This window comes from Bombus vosnesenskii, unplaced genomic scaffold (assembly GCF_011952255.1).
Source record: "Bombus vosnesenskii isolate JDL3184/JDL3185 unplaced genomic scaffold, Bvos_JDL3184-5_v1.1 scf7180000013297, whole genome shotgun sequence".
Classification (NCBI taxonomy): domain Eukaryota; kingdom Metazoa; phylum Arthropoda; class Insecta; order Hymenoptera; family Apidae; genus Bombus; species Bombus vosnesenskii.
In genome coordinates, this window is record NW_022882947.1 from 1,090,761 (window position 1) to 1,111,084 (window position 20,324).

The following is a 20,324-nucleotide window of genomic DNA, read 5'->3' on the forward strand; positions in this document are numbered from 1 at the left end:
CAGATGAATTACGAGAACAAGGGAGCAGAGTGGAGGGCCAAAGACGGAATCGTGGTGATCTACCCTCCGTTTCGATTTTTCTTTCAGAAGCACGACGTTAGATCTGCCGTAACCATCCTTCTCTATTCTCCATATCGTCGTTTTGTTTTCTTGATCCTTTACCCTTCGAGATTCATACGTTATGAGCACCTGGGAAACTCGATCGCTCTGTCCTTTTTTAATGCTGCTAAGAATAGTCCGGGGATCGAGGGCTTCCACGCCACGGTGAATCTGGCAGGAGGATTGCCGGAGGTTAATTCGTAGCTGATTGTTGTGTAAAGAACGCGGACGATAATGGATTGTTGACGTTCGCTGATTTATTATACTCTATTACGATACGCCGCGCTTTCTCATAGGCTGATTAAGTTTCTTTTGAAATCAGAAGACGCAGAGTGCTTTTTATTAATTTTTAAGGTGATAGGGAAATTTATTCTTACGACATACAACGATACGATTCTTTAAGAATTCATCATTGATATTACAAATTATTTTGAGTCATTCAAATTGCAATGTATGGAAGCTATCTCGGTCTCTCGCTACTTAGAAAGCACGAAATAATGGATTCTTCCGCGATATTTTTCTCATCTGTCAGCCTCTTCTCCCTTCTCTTGTCATCTTCCAAATTACTAAGTTAGTCTCGCAGAGAAGATTCCACCGACCTCTTTTCCCAAAATGCATTCGCTTTCTCGCGAAAGCAAACTACAGGACGTAGAATACTTCGCATCTGTCTCTCGAAGTTCAAAAAGTATAATTTTCACTTTTGGTTTTAATTTTAACTTAGTGAGATTACAAGAATGGAAAGATAGATTTTGTGGCGAGGATGATATACAAGATAAGATAAAATATGGTAAATGGAGATGTAACCGGAAGCTGTTCAAAGCGCAAATAAATAGAAGTAGAAGAAGATGTAAGATCTAAAGATATGTCTAGAAATTTTATAATTCAAGGGCTATTTTCTGAACGTTTATCTTGACACTTTTTCTTTAACCGTCTTTAATTGATTAAACTTTTTTTTAAATTTTCTCCCAATTTTCGTTTTCACGCCATATTATCCTCTGTTATTTTCTTGCTGCTTAGCGTCATAATTCTCAAACTTTCGATTGTTCCTTTTGCACCTTTTGTCGTTCACAGGGAGACACTGTATGGACGCAAGGATAAGAGAAGAGTAAGGAGCTAAAAGTGCATTATTCATTGAAATTCACCTTCTTTTCTTCCTTTCTCTCCTGGCCACACAAAGGAAACGACAGCTTCACTGCTTAAGATTTTGTTTCGTGCATACCTCGAAAACTTCGTCTCCTAACAAATCGTCTTCTGTACGCGACACAATCGTGTTTTTATAAAATCATAATTTACAAAATCGTGTCAAGGCAAGATAATTTAATAATTCGGAATATGTTTTAATTTATTAGTACAGGTAAATTATTATTGTCTTGTCGTTGTTATGCCATCAGAAACCACACGTTATTAATGTTTACCTGTAGCTAATAATTATATTCGTTGTATACTCTTCTGTATATTTTGTTTGTATTCGTTTCATGGAAATGTGTTGCTTATTAAATGTTTATTAAGTGTTGATTATTAAATGCTGTTCCTTGGAAAAGTTCAGATTAATGGATCTGTAAAATAACAGATAGGAACTTCATGAAATTACGTTTTACGATCATCGATAACTTATATTTTACGATAATAAAGTAACACACTAATGACCAGCAGGTTACTTGTCTCAAATGAATAACGATCTGTCTTAAACGAGTAACGTGTCATCGTTCTATCATTTTTATGAATATTATTTCTCTCTACAGTGATTTTTCACTGCTTCAATTTGCGGATGTCATCGATTAAACTTATTTATTTAACTACAAATTGAAAACAGATGAAAAATGTACTTCTCCATACTTCTCCTTTCGCTTCAAATTTTTACTTCGCACTTCATAGAATGGACAGTGCATTAAACTGTTCCGTGCAACATATATGAAGCTCTAAATAATTGTAGATACATGTATTTTAATTTAAAATAAACCAGCTACCAGAAAGACTACTGTATGTATTTTAAATTTTAATTTATTTGATAAAAAGAATGGCGTTAAATACGCGGTACGTTAATAATACTCCTCCCTTCTCCGAATATATCTTTTATACATTTTTCCTCGCGATATTCCAAGATAATTTCAGTTATGGATTAAGAAAGAAAATTTATTTCTTCGTCTTCTTTCGCAACATTAATTAAATTCGAAGGGGAAAATGGAGGCGAAAGGTTTGAATACTTTAAGTAGACGATTCCTCGTAGCCGAGAAACATGTTCTTCCCTGAATGTCAATTATTCAACACCGAACGAACGAGAATCCATTTTCTCGTCGCCGTGAGTGACAATTTGTATGTTTAAAAGGCTTGGAGGAAGCCCATTGTGAAACATGCGAAATGAAACATACCTGTTCGAATAAATGATGAATTTTTAATTAACTTTCCAGGCAAGATATTACTTGCAGAGATAAAAATTGCAGGAGCTGCGTTTTTTTTCGTTCAAGGGGTTCTCTAAGTGGGTCGGATGAAATTTTATGTGACATTCACGAGTCTGATCATCGTTCTATCACGATGGGGACGTCGCATGTGTACAGAGACGGGGGCAAACTAACTGTCGCTCGTTTCCGTCAGAAAATATCGATTTAACAAGAGCTGCAATTTCAAAGTATCTATGAACAGACACGAGAAACGATTGTAATTACTCGTTTCCTATAAATCATCGTGCATATTTGTAGGCAATAAGTAATACTGAATCACGTACAACCATTAAACGAATTGTTAAAACGCAACGAGGTCGACGAATAAAAAGAGAAAGAATATTGCAGAACCTTAAATATAGTTTTGGAGATATTTATTGTTTTTAAAGAATGCGTGTGCATTTGCCACGTATTTTGTAGCGTTTATTTGGTATCGTCGTTCGTAAAGAAAGGTTCATAAATGGACAAATACTCGACTAGAGCAATAGACGTTTATAACGTTAGCAGTTCCATTCGCTCTATTCGTCATTAGAAAATACAGGTACAATTGCGATAGAAGAGAAATTTTTCACATAGGAGGATCGATGGTCGACGTTCCGTTTCGGCTTGTAATCGATTAAACGTTGCACCCCGCGTCGTAGATTGTCGGCTGGTTACTCGTAATCGTCTATAACCGCGGCACAGATCCGACGGTTGACTTATCGACGAGTTCAGACGATTTCCATACATATTCTGGCCAACTCGTCAGAGCACATGAATCGCTGATACACCGGGCAGTTGCTATGGATTCGGTATTGCTCGCGAGCTGATTCGAGGGTACCAGGAATAAAGCGTAACTTCGAATTGGGGATGAAATTCTAACAATCGGACGTAATTTACGGACAAGTTGCGTTCTTCGAGATATACTTTCATACGGTGGACATTTTACGTGTATTTAAATACTATGTTCGTTTAACGTATATATTTTTTAATTTGTCTCGTTGGTTTGTTATTAGCGTGACAGGATCGAGGTAGGGAAACTTCGGAAAAAATTGATTTGAAATCCGAACGTTGCTTCGACAGAATATCGATGTTCCGCTAGATTGTTACGTACAAGCCCGTATCCACGAGGTTTCGAATCGAATCATAGTAAACCAAGTAGAACGTCGACGTATTCGATCAGCCAAGTTGCGAATTTTTATGCGCTTGCTTGCTCGGTATTCAGCGACTTCGGGTTAGTTCATCGCAGTTCAGTGACTTCAATATAGCATGGTAATGTTTGTTTGGAAATACGCGACCGAACAAAAGTTCGAGACCGGTCGACTTATCGCTGTTCCTTTATGGCGTCTCACGACTAACACTATCGAACAAAATTGGTTTCTCTGGAGAACATGGAACGGTGCTGTGATACGACTTTACCGCAACTAGAATTCGTAATGAATCAAGTGGAAGAAGATATCTACTATACTAATAATAGGAAAAATTAACTTAGATATCGATATGTGCTTACGTAAAGCAAAATTCTAAAATACAGAGGCAATAATTGCCTGTATAGCAGAAATTGTCACATAAAGAAAAATATGGCAAATTTTCTGAATAAATCTTTTCTTTGAATACGTCCATTAGGGCCGATGGCTGATTCGTTAGCTTTTATGTTACGAACGTAAGACTAACGAAGTATAAAAATCGATGTAACAAAGTCTAGAAAATAATTTATGAGATTGCGTTGTGCAAACGCGTATGTCGCTCTAAATAATATAATTGTTCATTGATATCGATTCTATCTTACGATACGGTAACACCCGCGGGCAATATCCTCCCTGAAGTAGAACAGAAGCATATTGCTTGTCACGATACCCTAACGTAATGTGTGTATGTATATGTACTGCTTCAGAATTGTGGTTTGGCAATTTGGCGCCATATGTGAAGCCAAAAGTGGCTCTTCTACAGTAACAGGACACTCTAAATTAATTCAATATTTGTGACGTTTAACCACTGTTTTCCAATCGTAGCATTATGATCGAGTAATAATTTTATTCAATAAAATTCAATAATGGCGATAATTGACATTCTTTCGAGTTGAATCTTTCTCTTAAACGATGTACGCTCGTTATTACGTCTGTCAACTACTAGGAAATTTTGTAAACAAAGAGAGATAATTTAATTTATGGCTTGTATAATTGTCTTTTTCTCCTTTCCATCTACTTTCGCTGAATAACAGCATTTCATTTGCCATTGGAACATTGAACAGTTTACATAAACAAAATGAAATATCCAGAGCGATGAATGAAGTTCTGAATTTAGCACGTATCACGTAATGCTAGCATGAATCTGTCATTACAATGCGTTAACACGCATCGAGTATGTCAATACACATGCGATGGTTAGCAACGGAATGCAAACATATTCAATTTAACCGTATGAGATACAGCTTTTAAGTATACTCATAATTTTCGTAATGCGTAATCATTTTCAAGTCTTACTATCGTCTCTTCGTCGCAATTTCCAAATTATTTGAGCAACGAGTATTTATTTGTAATTTTCCTGCACAGTGCTGACTGTGCTAACTAACCCCTTTGAGGGGAGGATCCTCTCTTTTTGCCCAACAAACTTTCGATTCCCATAAGCCTGTTACAACATATTTATTCCTCTACGTAGAAACTAAATTAAATTTGACGACGTACGAAGGGACTACGGTTAATTTTTTTTTTGCAAGGATTTTACTTGGAAGTACCATAACAGTGCTAAAAGCACAGCTTCCAGAACTCCGGCGGTAACATCAAATTAAGGAAAGTAACCTGACGTGGGCGTAATAAGACGGTAGACTGAACCGCATTCGAACTCAACTGGAGACTGAGAAAAGGATTCGTTTGCTTTTCCTATCCTACAGCGCTTGTATGATGTAAATTGTCTAGGCTGTATAAATATACTTTTAAACTACTATAATTGTACGAATAATTATTCGAATTGCCGGAGCTAAATTTGCAGAACGATTAATACGAGAATCTCGCGTAAAATGAGTTCGATTATATCGTCTAAACCGTTATTGTATTTGGAGTATAAGGTAATCTCCTTTCCCAGAACATAATCGAAGCTATTTGAATACGACTCAAGTTCTCTGTGCACTACCATAGAAACCGTATGAAGCGCCAAATCCTCGTAGAAGAAACTTAAAACCTAGTTTACGGAGATCGTTCCCGTATGAAATTAACTATTGAAACTACTTTCCGTCTTATGAAACAATTAACCACATTTGTGGTTCTATCTCATGGGCTTTGGTTGAATTAAAGAAAAATCTACAGACGTTCTTTTTCGCGATTTAATAAATTCAATTCGATAATTGCATAAAGTCTTAGAGTTTGGTAAGAATTTCCTTCCCATAGACGCAGGAACATCCTTAATAAAATTATACCACTTTTATCGGATTCTTACTGTCGTAAATGTATTAGCTGCAATAGGGATTCATTCCATGTCTTCCATGCCAAATCACTTTTGGGATGTCCTAAATTCAATCTGAACCTTCTTGGGTTCCGAACCCCTGCTGGCCTCAAGCCATAAGGCACAGCACGCCTATTCTATCACTGATCAATTCGAAAGAGCGCAATAAATTTTCATGAAATCATTCACCTTATTCTCTTAGTCCGTTTCATAATATATAGAGACAAGTGTTACGCGAATCTACGTAATCAAAACGTGTTTTGCAATTCGTTGAAAACTTTAGCTTTAAGATAAATTGCAAGGAAAATTATCGATATATATTAAATAGAAATTATCGATCAAGTTAGAATAATATGAATTATCAATTTCTTTTCTTAAACGCAAAATCGAAGATTCTCTAATTAATTTCATCGGACAACGATAAAATAATCCGTTGCATCCGTAAGATGTCATTATTTCCTTTGCATTCTTAGTGGCAGAAACGTGGCCAGCAATAAGTACAGAAGCTTTATTTCGCAAGCACGTTTCCCGTCTTTCTGGACCTGATACGAAAAGAGCCTCGTGAATCGATCGTTGTCGCCCTCGTCATCGAGCAAGCGTTACTGGTAGCAGCCCCTTTAAGACGTTGACGCCTCGTTGAAAGAGAGAAGGGTTGGGATGGGAAAAAGCGAGAAAAAATGAAGGAAAGGTGAGACAAGTCAGATAGGGATGAAATAACGACCCAAATAATGGGAGAAAATATGGAAACACACGCGTATTGTCGACTGATTTTAGGTTTGGAAGGGTAGACAAAAGATTTTAATAGCTTATTAGAAGAAACATTATAGGTATAAGTGGTACAAGAAGAATACTATCACAGAGGTAATGCAAGACATAAATATCGTTAATTATGCATTAATGCACACATTAATTATGTAATTGACGCACAGAAATGAATGAATGAATGAATAAAGGGAAGCAAACGAAGTACGTGTTAATTAGTTTAATTAGAATTTTTAAGAATATAATTGAATATTGAAATAGAACTGGAAAAAATAACAAAGACAGTTATGAAAAGAATTTCAAAAATACACGTCCGCAGCGCAAAAATAATATCGGTCTTTTCATTCGTATGGTCTTTCCACACATTTACTTGCTGATGTTGGCGTCCTGTTATTATGAAATTCCCATATTTCCTTACGAACCTTCATACTCTTCGTAGAAACGATCGAAACATGGAAAAGGATCAACAACAAAACGGAGATCTCATAAGAAGCGTATCGTAAAGGTCAAGTTAATGAAAGATATCAATACAGTGGACGTGTTTCCAACTGTTCCATCTTCTTTAGAAAATTGGACCTTTTTAGCAAAATTTAAAAAATCGTAAATTAATAAAAATATGTAAAAAATCGAATACGATATATATTAACTGTGGAAACGAGCCCTTTCCATTTTCCAGAAAAATCGGAGAGAATTCATTTCTACACCTAATAAACCACGTTCGCCATTCATATTTTACTCCTCGGTATTTTATAATTTTGAGAAAGAATGCGAGAAAAATGTTCGTAAGCATTTCTATAAAAATGTTATTGCTGAAATATAAAGCATAAAGCGTTACAAGAAGTTTCAAGCGAATAACTCGATTTGTTCTTTTGTTTTTACTTTTTAATTTCAGAAAACAATACTATTATCCATTTTCTGCTGTAGGTAGATACCACGATAGAACTACAAAGGACGCAATTAAAATACTGAACTCCTTTGTTTCTTAAAGGGTTCAAGCAAACAGTTGTCTGTTGATCCTTAACTCATCGACGACTGCACGAATTTACGAAAGATCGATGTCGATGGATATATCGACAAACGTTAGTCTCTCAGTAACTGCTTCGAACCGCTTTTACATTTAGACAACGATTCAGACTAAATATGAAAGGGTAAATAGTAAAAGAAATAGTAAAAGAGTAAAATCCGTAACAAAGAAGCTCGCGTTTCTCCACGCAACAACCGCCCGGTTTCTAGAACCGAAGCATCCCTTGAAATCGTTGAAACCCTAATTCCCTCGAAACAAACGAAACATTCACGCGTATACATATACGTGTATGTACACACGTAGGTACGCCGATGGAAAAGCTAGGCGGAGAAGCAAGTTGGGCAGAAGCAGGTTCGCGTAACCACGGCTGAAAAAGATCTCACGGAACCCGGACGAATGCCCCGCAGCCTGTATCGTTCCGCGGCATCCACGGCTATAGATATACCGTATAGAGCGAGAAAGGCAGAAACAAAGGGACATCACGAACGTAAACTCCCAAAAAATCGGTGCTCTCGCAGAACCCGAAACATCCACGTCCCCGTTCGTGTTTAACATGCAGTTTTTTATCGTGGTCGTGGTCGTGGTCATGCCCATCGTCTTTAGTCGTAGTCATGACGAAGATAGTGGCGGTTGTAGTGACTACCCCAACGCATACGCACTCGGGGCTTTGCGCGCGCCACTCGTCCCACCACTGCGCCCTGTCTACACCCCCACCCGCCCGCTTCGCAGTATCCGTTGGAAGACAGAAACGGCGGCTCGGTTCGAGGTTAGTTCTGTCCGCGCACGAGTCGAGATAACCGGAGAATTCGTCCTGATATCGTCACGGGACAAGTCGCGACACGAACGAGTAACGATGACCTTTCGCTCGTGTCGGGTGGTGGCACGGTGAGAATCAACCGGTAACCGAGTTTCCACTGGAAAGTCCAGATAAAAGGAACGACGACTCGGTGGTGAAGAAGCGTATGCTGTATCTGTGAGTAGAGGAGTTAGACGAAGGAAGAGAGAGAGAGAGAAAGAGAGAAAGAGAGCAAGGGAGAAAGCGACGGTGGACCCGGCTTCGTCGAGTGATAGGTCGAAGCGAAAGAGCTAGTGTCCATTGTGCGAGTCAACGGTGTACTTCGACCAGCGCCATCGTCACTCGCTACCATCGACATGGAAGATACAGAAGCGGAATAGTGTCGTTGAGATGCTGTGAAGTAGTCCCGAGACATGAAGAGAGCGCGACCGTGGGTAAGTAGATTTCCCTTTACCTTTCACCCTTGGTGGCTGGATCGCTCGCGGAGTTATCCTAAGTGGATCCTCGCCTCGAGGGACTCTCTAGGCCAGCGTAACCTCAACCACCGGAGCGAACGTAGTTCGCCACAGCGACTAATTATATTGCCCGTGTTTTGTCGGCCGATTACTTTGCCAAGCAATCGCGGCCGACAGTTTCTCGAGTGCTTCAGCTACACCACCCGTAATGTACGCATTTCATCCGTGTTTCGAGTATGTGTCTTGGTCGCGTTCTCGTTTTCGTTCTCCTCTGATTTCGTTCGCTATTATCTATATGAGGCGGCAGACTCTGCGAAGGAAATTTAACGAGAATTTTCTCGTATCGCGAGACCATTGTATCTCGCGTTACTCCGTACCATTGTTGCGTCTCGTTCTCGCGCGTGCATATTTCCCTATTTCCTAGCGTCTACTCGATCTACATTCCTACAATAAACGTACTGAAAAGTAGGTGGTAGGATTGTTCGATCAGGGACGGACTATTTTTAATATCACCTCTTTTCGTTGCTTTCTTTTGCTTCATCAAGCGGAAAATCCGTTGAAACGTGCCTTTAAGACTCTCCAAGAGTAGGAAGAGAGGATAGAGGGACAGAAAGGGAGCGGAATTCCGCGAGTCGATCATTCTCTCGGTCTTAATCGCTTCTACCCTTATCAATCTTCGCGCAAAGCGCTGGTTCGATGCACCCGCCTCGACTAGTGCCCCTAACTTTCCTCGCCACCGGCGTCGTCGTATCCACCTTCTTCCGGTGCTCGTGTACGAGTATTTTCGTTCATTGATTTATCGGATTCGCTAGTTTCTCGTTTTCTCGCTCGATCGCCGTCGGCTGACCCGCACCACCCTCTCCGCTGGTTGCGTTGGTTCGATTTCGTTGCAGCTTCGACAGGTTAAGCCTAGCTCGAATTAGTTAGTCGAGTTACCTGAATTCGATCGACTTGAATTGTGATAAATTGCAAGCTATGATTTACCTAGCACGTAAAGGTTCACCTTATATCTTTTTACTAGCGCGGATCTGTTACTTACGCGATTTGAAATATCGTAACCCTAATCCAATTCACGCCTCTTTGCTGACGTTATTTACTCGACTTAAACTGTTCTAACTTAAATCTCACCTAAACTTCCTCGCTAATAAAAATCTGTTATTTACTTGGCACACGTTTTCATTAAGCTTCGAGCAGTTCACGTTCAAGAAATCTGAAACGCTTTACCAATGCGAATTTATCGTTTTTCTTCGCTCGAGATATTCTTTCGACTTTCGAGCTAGGTCGAAGTTCTTTCAACTATGTGTATTCCTTGATTCGAACGAAACAACAGATGTTAGGTAAGAAGTTATTTCCACTTTCGTGCTTGTTGATATCGGTTACCTAAACCGAGCCGACTGTTTTTCTGAACTTCGTGTTCGACCCTCCCTGTACACAAAATCTTTCTTATGTTTACAACCGATACAGGTAGTGGCGTAATATGAGACGTAAAATCTGTAAGACGATACGCTTCCAAATAGCAAAACACATAATACGTAGTCGAAAAAATAAAAACATTTGTATACATACCGAACTCGTATCTCGTTTCTGGCAGGAATACATTTACGCCACTTTTCAATAGCGTCCCGCAATCATAATACAACAAACGTGCGTACAAATATAATCGCTTTCTTAGATTTTATATATACATTTTCCTTTAAGTATCCACTTGAATCCACCCGACTCGCATTCAGGTAAGTTGATTGATCCGAACGAAACTTTACTCTTCGCTTGTTTTTCTTCGTCTGCCCCTCTCACCGCAGGATAACCTCCTTTCTTTTTCCACCTTCGATCTTCTCCTCGACCAAGTTCCAAGCCTTTTCCTGATGCTTCAACATGGACGATCGAAAGAAGGAATCGCGATGGCAATGTCGTTGGGCGTACCGAGCGCTTATCGGCGTTTCGTGCACGCAGACTATCGATTCCACGCGACAAGAGGCCGCCCGCTACTGCCGCCGCTCAGGCTGACTTGTAAACCAGCTAGTACGAGCTCGTAGAACCGCCTCGTTCCGCTCGTGACAGCACGCGCCTTGTCTTTGCATACGCGCCTCCTCTGACTATCATGTTGCGTGGTCAATAACCTCTTCCCGAACCATGTCAAATGTATACACCCCCGCCTTTGGATCGTTGCGACGAAGAGTGGTTGATTTGCGCGCTGGTTAACGACGAAGAGTAATACGGATATAACGAGGAGTCGACGCGTCGTGATTTTGGTGATCGATGCTACGTACGTAGTTGGCAGCGTGATTTCGGCGATCGTTATGGGATGAGGGGTGGGAATTCTCGGCGGCTGCGGTCACGGATATATCGTAAGTTCCGGAATCTCGCGGTCACCTCGGCTGGATAGTTCCGCTAACCTGCAATTTCTGATTCGGGACTATTAATAACGCGGTCACCGATCATTGTTGTGTCGCTGGCTTTCCATTTTCTGAATTGATGATCGTTCCGTTGTGGCTCGAGATAGGTTTTATTTTATGATTGATGTTTTATGTCGTTGATCTCGTGACTTTGTCGAGTTTGCCGCGCTCGTTGTTTCGAAATTCGATATTTACAATTTATATCGTGTTCTGAATTTTTTCTTCCATGATGTACTGTACGTACTAAGGGCTTCGTAAATCAAATTTATCAACGCTGTAACAACGTTGCAGGGATGATTTACATTAACAACAATAGTTTCCCTAATTTCCATCGGGGATCAGGTAATGGTAATTACGTGCGTTAATCAGATTTTCAATTAATCTCCATATACGATATCGGTACGATAGATTTCCAAGTATAATAACGCGTGCTATTTACTATCGCATAACCTAATTTTCTAACCAATATATCGTATACTTTGTTCTTTAAAAATTTAATTTAAACATGGTTTTCATACAATGGGTTTCATACATGGTTTCATTCATGGGTTTCATACAAATTACAGTAAGAAGAAAAAACGTATTCAGAAATCGTGATATTACGAGTCCAATATAGCAACGAATATTCTGCTCTGCGAAAAATGTTCTTATACCACCTATTTTTTAATTCTATGCGCTAAGTACTTGCATAATCCTACAATTTCCGTTTATCCTCTAAAACGTTTATTCGCCCTATTCTAATAGCCAGAATTTTTCAGTTTCCGAAGAGCCGTACGTCTTTCGTTTATCTACCTATGTTCGCGACCCTCGGAATTTTTTATCGGCTAACACGAGACAGAATTTTCAGAAAAATTATTTTTCACGGGTCGAACGCGTTTAGGGCCGAATTAACATGTAATTATTCAACGGTTCAACGTGGTCGCGTCACTCTTCCTCGGCATTAAACGTTTCCCTTTTTGTTAATTTATTCGTATGTGATGTTATTCTAGCCTTGGCCCGGCGCCATGCGAATTTCGCAGGTAATATATCATCGCTTAGAGCCATTTATTGCGCTAATTACACAGATGCGCGCGCGCTTTCCAACCTTCGTACCATACACATTCGTCGTGGCAATATTTTTGCCAGCGATTTCTCAGGCTCGGATTTTTCATCGACCACCGACTTCGCATATGTGTCCGACGTTTAAAAAAAAAGACGCGATACGAGTTAAATTGCTGAAAGCAGAATGATAAAGAGTATCTCACTCGACCCCCAATTTTATCGTTAGTTCTCTTCCATCTAAGTGCGTCATCTTTTATTTTCGTCTCTTTTCGCTATTTTAAAAATACAAAAAGGCACCTGATGAAATATACATGAGTGTACGTTGGGATTCTAATGGACACATGCGTAGTCCTTCGCCGCGTCGCTCGTCCTTTCGAGCGTTAATTCAGTCAATAGTCGTTAATAACCTTCGACGTCGATGCGATTCTAAAGCCGTCAATATAAAAGAAGAAAATATCAAATGACTTTATTAGGGAAATTATTCGGTAGGTAAAATTATTGGAAATTATTTGGTAAAAGTATCTCTACTTTAGGAGAACGCTGGATTTTTCTGTGTAGATTCGAAGATATTTCTTATTTAAGGGCAATCGGCCATTCTACGAATCAATTAAAATGTAATTGAGATTTATATCCCCTTTAAAGTAAATTTATCGAAGAAATCTGGCTTAAGAGAAGGAAATTGTCCGAAGAAATACTATAAACACGAAATTAGTAGAATAATTGACTCGTTTAGCAAATTACTACCTCGAGCTTCTTTTAAGGGTTATAAAGAGTTTACTTAATTGAGATGGCAAGATGTCTTTTAATTCAAAGCTGGTTAAAACGAAGTTTGATTTAAATGAACTTGATAAAGATTTGCTAAGTTTGTATTTGTGCCGACCATACTCTCTGGTTTTAAAGCTACGCAGCATTGAATACGAAATAATCATGTTCTTCATAGATAATTTATATAATGAGACGACAAACAAATATTTCGATGAAATGTATAGAAAATTAGGGTAAATTGCCATAAGAAATACTATCGTGGTCAAATATTCCAGTTTCAATTCAATTATTATATAGAAAATTCACTATCTGCCATTCCGTTCGAATGCCCTGCAGCAGTCGACAGAAAAATGTTTTTGCGCGAGAAGTGGAAACAACACTCAGCGAATTAAACAAGTCGACCAAATTGAAGTGCAATACGAAATCAACTTTAACTTATTTAGCAATTACTTTCCACTGAAAATGTCAGTTATCGAGGAACATGCATCAATATTTTTGGTCAAATATGCAAATTTACAGTTCGTTGTTCATTTCCACTGAGCTGCGATCAGTAAAAATCGTCATGAACCCGTCGTTATAACAGGAAACATGTTAATTCGTTAAAAAGTGCGGTATTGTACGTTGGATCGCAAGCGGAAAGCAAACTGATTACAAATCCTATGACCATGGTCACTTCTCGTTATTTCGCGCTTACACAATAGAATCCGTTATCGTGCGTTTCTTTTATCGCAAACACGCGATTCGTCACAATACGCTGTGACATAGGTAACTGCTATCATCATCAATCTGTTCGCTTCTTCACAGTTTGCGGTCGCCTGTAATCCTTGTGGCGGATCGCTATTATAATTCCTTTCCTCGTCGCCATTATCGATCATCATTTTTCAAGCTGCCGCGCGAACTATCGTGCAGCGTGATGCAATCGAAGATTTACGTTTTCGTCCAAAAAAGCCAATCGATGCTCGTGATATCTAAGAAAATATGGCTGTAGCGTGATCTCGTTTCTCATAAACATTACGATCTTTTCTCGATGCTTCCTTGAGAAATATTACTACAATAACTATGAAAGACAATTTTTATGAAAATCACTTTTTCAATTTCCTCACTTTTTTTCCCGCTAAACGAAACAGCATTTAGAGGGGAATCACTTTTTCCTAAAAAATTATATTTAGACACGGTAAAGATAAGACGAAAGGAATGTATTTGTACGAACAGAATGATTAGAAAGGATTTATCCTGCTGTTAGCGAGTATAAAAGGATCGTCACAGTTGCATTACCACAACCAATCGTGTAAACGATAATCGGCGTGTGAGCTACGTTTTGTTAGGTTTTCGACACTTGGATTTATGACAGGATTTCGCGTGAATCGCTGTTGCGTCTCTAATCCGATGACAACGAGAAGCGACGTCTATAAACCATTCTAGCCTAAAATTTTTAACCGTTTGAAAACTCGATAATGGTTCAACTATCACGAGTCCATGGTAGACTGTGTGTCAGGTGATATACGTGTACACATCTCTGATACAAATCCGTAAGTCAGCAGAATATAGGAGGATTTTTCAAAACTGCGTATCAGAGCGTAGGAATCTTTATTTAAAAAGCAGCTTGTTAAATGAAAGAGCACAAAGAATCAATTCGAGATTGGCATCGGTAGAAGATCGAGTTCTGTTCAACGGTTAGGAGATACAGTCGGTCGCTCGATTTATCACGATCGTCCGATTCGTACAACAAATGGAGGGTCTCGGTCGATCGGCTAATAAAGATCAATTTCAGTAGTCTCGATCAGGGGACGCATTAGTCAGTCTGACTCAGAACATTCCAACAACCGATCTCATTCAGGAAACTCCCAGTCAATTAGGACTGGGTGGTCCTTCGGGTCCTAGACGGCACGTTGCCTCGCGTGCAATAGCCAAGGTCAGTAGGTAACAGGGTGGCGACCATGCCGTGTCTCCCTAGTAATAATTTTGGGAAGTCTTGTGTACAACTCTAGGTCACTGGTATCTCCCATTACGTTGTATCCATTTCGAGGAAATACGACCCGGTTGACAAATACTGTCCTACATACAATCCACGCTATATGCGCAGTCGGTCGCGTGTGTGTTCGTGTACGCACACGTGAAAATCTGGCACGATGATGACACAAATAGAGAACCGACCTAGAATTCGATCGCGCCACCGCCGTCGAGCCGGCCGCGTTTTCCGGCCACCTCGTCGATCGAACCTCGGCCAAAGCGGACCAGCTTTGGCGATCGTACATGACACGTGCACGCCATCGTCTAGATTTCCCTCGTCTATCTTCTATCGAACACGCTCGATCGTCATTCGCGATAGGTTGCAGTACGTTTCAACGAGTTTCGATCTAGGAAGTTCGAGCTCTGTTTTATGAACACGGTAGGGTAGCAGGTTGGACATCTCGTGAACAGGAATTTTAGATTAATCGGAGATCGCTGCGTTAGCGTTTTGAGGGGCGATCGATACGAAAATTCTAATGTTAATTATCTAGTTAGTTACTCGTTGCTGTATATTTGTCAAATACGAAATATTTGTGGCGGCACTCGATCACGGAAATTTCCAACGGCTTCGCGACACAAAGCGCTGTACCTTCAAAGCGTAAGTCCGACAGGCCTAATGTACCATCGATATCCCTACGGTTCTTTCGCCGAATATTCGGTAGAATGCATACGCGGCAACAATCCCGGACTTCTGATAAACGCGCGCGTAGTGGGGGTATCGAGGGGCAACAAAGGAAAGAATTTGTTTGGTTTTGAACCAAAAGATTCATTCTGTCCCGAGCTGCGAAGTGCGAAAGGTTAAGCGAAGTCAACACAGTTAGAGAAACGAGTTGTCGTCTGTTGAGAGTTCAGTGTTAATCGTTACTTGTTATTAATCGTTATTAACCGTTAATCGTGGTTAATCGTTATTTGTTGTTAATTGTTAAGAGTTTAATAAACGTTATTGTTGAAAATCAAGAGTATTTCTTGTGGGCACCTTCATCGATGATCGCCTCATATTAAAATACGCGATCTGCTTGGATCTATTTAAATCTCAGGTATTAAAGTTGATCTTTGTCGAGTTATTTGTGAAAATAAACCTTCGTACGATGTTACGATATTGCACTTTCAGCGCAGGATTTCCATTGGCATCTTTTATATGTCACATTATGAAAAGGAGAATATCGAGATGATAACCTATCGTTATAGATATCCGCTGTATATTTCCTTCGCTTGTCGAGGAGCAAGGAATTTCCCTTCGCCTTTATTTTTATCGAGGGAAAGGGTCGAGGCAGCTTTCCGGGAATCCGGTATTTCACTCTAAAAGTAAAACTCGATCGTCGACTTTACGATTCTGCGGAAGGCAGGCACGAAGTCACGTTGGCAGGTGGTTCGTGGCGAACGTTGACCGGGAACAAAGTAGTCTGCGACCCACTCGAGCAGCACATTGGCTGAGGTTAGAACCACTTGTAGATTATTTTTTATCATCATTTCGACCACTGTTATATTTGTTATATACCACTGTCATATGCCAGTCTTTTAAAATTTGAATATTAATTCTTTCTTCGTAAGGACATTAGATAAATCGAATACCGAAGGTCTAGAAAATTTACGTCTCTTTACGTTATTACCTTTATTTCGTAGAAACATTCGGGAGACTAGAACTTTAGATTTATACCGCTCTTAAATTTTCTTCGCATCTTTGTGTTTTTCGAATTGCCAGAAACCACCCTTTCCCGTTGGTTTTTCTATTTTCTTCTTTCGCGTTAATTCAAAGCGAACGCGTGATAAAAATTGTTTCTCACTAACCATGAAAGCAACATCTGCGATGTACAGACTAATTGTATCTTGTCAACGAGTTAAAAAGAGAAACGATGGAAGGATTGAGTAGAATTCGGTGAAAAGTATTATCACGCTTTATAAAACGCAGGAGACATATTTCGACAAAGAATTTAAAAACAAAAAACACGACCACTCCGCAACGGATAAAAAGAATTTGTATTTGTTCTTACGGCTGTATGATATATTCGGATCCAGCACAGTCATATTTGTACGCGATTTCGATGTAGCGAAGTTGCTTTCCATGGGAGGGAAGAATAAAAGAAGATATCGTTTGCGTAGTTTGGATAAATCCAGAGAAGACGCCACAATGGTCCCTCCGCGGAGGGACGAGAGTTTTTAAATTTACATTTAAAAAGTCGGTGTCCCAGATTCGAAGGGATAATTTAAATACCTTTAAAATTTGCGGCTTTCCATTTGTCAATAGGTTCAACCATTACGTTCCAAAGTGACGGTCGTTTTTCAGGATCATTAATATTCCGTTATCGATCCGCGTAATTGAAGGAAATTTTGTGTACAGTTTGGATTAACGCCGGCACTCTTCTTACGGCAGGAAGGCGGTTTGAAGTTGTAAAGAAGGTGCGGAAATTTGATGCTCCATTTCAGGAGTTGAAAGTTTTAACGAGTACAGGAATAAGATTTCCTAGTGTCATTTTGTAGAAATTGACGAAGTTAAGAGCATTGGGTCTCTGGGATATTCTATTTATGATAATTCCACTCGTTTGATACTTCGTAAATATGAAATTCTAATATAACTCGTCTTACAGCGTGGTTGGTCAGCGTAAGTGAAACAGGTCAATCATTAGTCAGACATCGATTTCGCTTTCTTCTATTCTAGAAACATTAATCAAGTGGTACGTACATATTTTGAAAATATACGGGTTTTGTTTCACGATCAATGATGTATAAACATACTGCAAGTTACGTGCATCGTTCACTTACTTGACATTTTCATATTCTGTTTTACTCGTATACACCGACCTAATATTAACTGTCTGCCCTCGTAGTTTGGTTCTTCGAGTTTCGTCGCTATACAGAGGCTCATCAAGAAGTCAGCGTTACACTTAGGGATCGCTGCTTGTTAAATCCACCCTGAAAATGTGAGCCACCAGGCAGTTAATTTACAATGCGAGTTTTGCGGCAATTAACGGTATCTCAGCAGTCTGTAACCACTTCCGAGCGCTGTGACTCACGTGTTCAGGTCGATGATTCTACAAGCTAGATTATAACAAGGCAATTGCTATTGAACAGGCGACGACCAAAGCCTAGTTAATTATTAGCCCTTCGCGGTCCGAGTCGCATTCGATATTTCATTTCAATCGATTCGTATTCAGTAATTTACCCTCAATGACTATTTATAATTTGGCTGTAGTTTTATCATTTTTATAATCGATGACGTATCAATGTTTAATATATAGGGGGAAATTGGGGCGGATTAATATTTCTCGAATTCGTATTTTAAATAACGCTAATATTTCTTTCGTTCATTCGATATTTATTCTAGAAGCTTGCGAGAATATTACGCAACATATTTATTTCAAAAATATTGCTCGACGAATAAAGTTTTAATCGTAATTAATGACTCGACGGATACTTTGTACGATCAATTTATTTCATACGGGAATGCGAAGAAGTTAGAATTCCTTGGTATTTATGGGATAGGAACCGAGTAGTAATTTTCACATTTTCATATTATTGCGTTAATTGGACTACGCTATGTATCAGAGTTGCCCAATGGTACAAACTAGAAACAGCGAAAACCTTCTACTAATATTTGCTTATCATTTGTGGGTTATCGTAATGGACAGCACAGCCTTTGAGTCTAGTTTTCCCTTATCTGGAATTTAACGACCATCCACGGAGCAGTATTTCTCCCGTTCTCTATTTATACCTCGTTCGATCATTATCCGTCGTTGTCTCTCTCTCTCTCTCTCTCCCTCTCTCTCTCTCTCTCTCTCTCTCTCTCTCCCCGTATTTCGTGTACTCTTTACTTTACACGTAGATGTACACAGGCACGGAAGAAAAACAAACAGAGAAAGAAAAGAATGTAAAAATTCTAGCGGCTTCCTTTAAAGTTGAGAGCCGCACGTTAACCTATAAATCCGCAGTTGCTTCAAAGTGGGCACTGCGCCCGGGAAAGGGGGCCGTGATTAAAGCGCGGCAAGAGCTACTGGAATCTCGAATTGTAAATCTACTAGGTAATCTGATAATTGCGGATTACGGTAATGAGATAGATAAGCGTTTAAGCAGAAAATAGGTTCAATGTACGGGTTAAACGTGTTGGAGTTCAGATCGCGTACATCGAGTTTCATGCTCGAGGAAGCGGTGAATATTTCAAGAGAGACTCGACCAGCCCACGAAAATTTCTGGATAGACTCGCGAATTGACTTTCAACCGTGTTAGCTACGGCTGCGCGGCGACATTTGAAATTGTAATATTTTAAGAATATTTGATACCCAGTACAACGCGGGCGCGCCCTACGAGTTTCCCAGGGCTGGACGAATAAAACGATCGAATAAATAACAAACCCGTTGAATGGCTTCTCGTTCAAGAGGAAAGTATCAAGCGCTCGAGGTAAACCGCTCGTTAGACGTTTATAAGCAATTTGCTCTTTTCTTCTCGTCAACGTTTACAACGATTGCGAAGAGTGGATTTCGAAAGAAGAAAATATTCAGACGTTTATTATTACATTATGGAGATTAAAAGTTTGGACTGTACCTTTGTCGATGTTTCATTCGATAAGAAGTTCCTAATGTTTCCTGCGAGCTTTTGTTTGCGAATGAGGGCAATTTATATTATGTTATCTCGTTCGATCGGTTTCGAAGGAACGTAAGTGTTATATATTTAGTATCATGGAATATTTGAAGCAACGATTAACCTCTATCAGCGATTAAGGTATTTCAATTGCAATAGTTAAATTTCAGAATTACGTCCGCCATTAGAACATTTGGATTTTACGTGTTGTGCCTTTTATATCTGCAACGTTGCTTTTAAACTGTTAACTATTTTGCACGATACGAGCACGAAATTCCATTACAGCCAGCTAATTCTGTATGCCCACGATATCTAAAGTTTCTTACGATTTAAACTACGCGCTGAACTGAGAACCGCAGAAGCCGGTGGTCATATTGATTTACGAGGTCGTTTACATGTGGCAGAGAACCGCAGAAGATAATGAAAAATATAAACGAAAGGTAGAAGTTTGGATCGAATCCAAGATAATTTTTCGACCTACCCATTTACCGTCGTTTATACTGTTTACGATGTGACGTCAATGAAAATGGCGAGGTGTAATAATTGGGCTGC

The 20,324-nt window shown here is 39.6% G+C and overlaps 1 protein-coding gene across 3 annotated transcripts in view; it reads left to right on the top strand.

Moving 5' to 3' along the window:
* The first annotated feature begins 8,457 nt into the window (after nucleotides 1-8,457).
* Nucleotides 8,458-20,324, top strand: part of LOC117233528 (potassium voltage-gated channel protein Shaw-like) — a 32,644-nt gene continuing 20,777 nt past the window's right edge. For all 3 annotated transcript variants that reach the window (XM_033493898.1, XM_033493899.1, XM_033493895.1), the window contains exon 1: nucleotides 8,458-8,970. The gene's annotated coding sequence lies outside the window, so the exon portion shown is untranslated. The remainder of the gene's footprint in view (nucleotides 8,971-20,324) is intronic.